Source organism: Rhincodon typus, unplaced genomic scaffold (genome assembly GCF_021869965.1).
Source record: "Rhincodon typus isolate 14 unplaced genomic scaffold, sRhiTyp1.1 hic_rhity00000113, whole genome shotgun sequence".
Classification (NCBI taxonomy): domain Eukaryota; kingdom Metazoa; phylum Chordata; class Chondrichthyes; order Orectolobiformes; family Rhincodontidae; genus Rhincodon; species Rhincodon typus.
The window spans coordinates 46,591-48,505 of record NW_025965751.1 but is presented as its reverse complement, the minus strand read 5'-3'; the positions used below and the strand labels follow the sequence as shown (position 1 = coordinate 48,505).

General features: G+C 50.4%; 1 protein-coding gene across 1 annotated transcript in view; it reads left to right on the top strand.

Moving 5' to 3' along the window:
* Window positions 1-1,627, top strand: part of LOC109921874 (zinc finger protein ubi-d4) — a gene marked incomplete at its 5' end in the record, with an annotated part of 18,730 nt that extends 17,103 nt beyond the window's left edge. The window contains one exon of the mRNA XM_048621206.1: window positions 1-1,627. This exon is cut by the window's left edge and continues 409 nt beyond it.
* Between the last annotated feature and the right edge of the window lie 288 nt (window positions 1,628-1,915).

Genomic DNA, 1,915 nt, shown 5'->3' with positions numbered 1-1,915 from the left:
GTGTGTCGTGTGTGTGTGTGTGAGCGAGAGAGTGTGTCGTGTGTGTGAGTGAGTGTGTCGTGTGTGTGTGTGAGTGAGAGAGAGAGGTGTGTGTGTCAGTGTGTGAGAGGGAGATTGTTGGGTGAGTGTGAGAGATGGGGAGAGACAGGTGTGTGTGAGTGAGACAGACAGAAATTGTTGGAAGGATGTGAGTGGGAGAGATGGGGATGTGTGTGTGTGTATAATGAGAGAGCGTGTGTTTGAGATAGATTGTTGAGTGTGTGTGAGTGAGAGACAGATGGGTTGTTATATAGCTTTTGAGAGGCATTGCAAATTTACATTGGAAGTGGGACAGAGGGAAGGGAGGTGGGGAGGGCAGGGTGGTCAGTTCCTCAGTAAAGTAGAGACGGTGAATGAGACACACTGTCAGAATGGGGGGGTCACGCTGACCCAGACACACACTGTCAGAATGGGGGGGTCACGCTGACCCAGACCTCACTATGTCTGAGCTTGCAATGTGCCCCCCTGCCACCTCAGCCCCTCTCTTTATAGTCCCACCAGCTACCACCACTACATTGGAACTTATAGGAACAGGAGGAGGCCATTCAGCCCCATCCTCAAGCCTGCTACACAGGAACAGGAGGAGGCCATTCAGCCCCATCCTCAAGCCTGCTACACAGGAACAGGAGGAGGCCATTCAGCCCCATCCTCAAGCCTGTTCCACAGGAACAGGAGGAGGCCATTCAGCCCCCTCCATGAGCCTGTTCCACAGGAGCAGGAGGAGGCCTTGCATGTGCCTGCCATATGTGTGCGTATGAGTGCCTTGTGTTTGTGTACATGATATGTTCGTGTGTGGACTGGCACGTGTGCCTGGTGAGTGTGTGCATGCATGCCTGTTGTGCGTCTGTGTCTGTCTATCTCTGAGTGTGTCTGTCTATCTGTTTGTGAGTGTGAGTGTGTGTGCGCGCACGCGCGCCTGTCTGTCTGTGATCTGTGTGAGTGTGAGAGAATGATGAAAGTGTAGGCCTCCATAAACGGGATCGTTCTGTTTTCAGGTGAATGGTGCAGCATCAAATGTCCCTGTGGCTGTTCTAATTGAGCTGCTTCACCCCCTTCCACTAATGTGCCTCAGCCAATCCCTGCAGCCCACCCCCTCTCCCGGTCCCACTCTGAACAAGGCCAGCATTGACCCTGGGCTGAAACCCTGCCCTCAGGGCATCGGGATTTTGGTGAGAGTTCAGTCTCCGCGCAGCAGGCAGCGCTGGGATCTCAGCCCCTTCAGTCTCCGCGTCCTTCCAGTTCTCCTCACTCATTCCTCCTCCCCCACCCACCGAGACCTCAATGAGAAAGGCACCTGGCCTGCAAGCCTCTCTGCCCACCAGGGGTGAGCCTGGGAGAGAGCTGGAGCATCGCTAGCACTACTCTCTCCGGTCCCCTGGTCAACAGTGCAGGCCGAAAGCATTTGAGTAAGTGCTGTTTGCACACGGTTTTAGTGAATTTAAAGGTGAGATTCCCTGAGAATACGGGTCTTCCTGTTGTCTGGGGAGTGCTGGCTTATTTTTTATATAATAGATGTATATACACACTTTAGTAAGAGAAGATGCTGTAGTGAAAAGCAGTGACTAAATACAGGATCCTTCCAAGAAACTTTACTCCTTTTAAAAGAAGAATTGTATGCTCTATTTGAAAGGTTATTTTTTTGCCCTTCACATTCAGTGTGACAAGTATTTTTCCAACATTGTATGCCACAGGCTCTTTAATCTTTTTCCAGTGTAGTTTTTTTGATACCAATTTGCTTCTCTCTCTCTCTCTCTCTCTCTCTGGGTGTGGGATTTCCACAAGGTACTGAAATTGTTTCTTTTCAATCGTAATAAAGATTTACAAAAAAAAACTGTTTGCCTGGTGACTTGGCAGCTCACTGCTTTCAGCTTTCCCT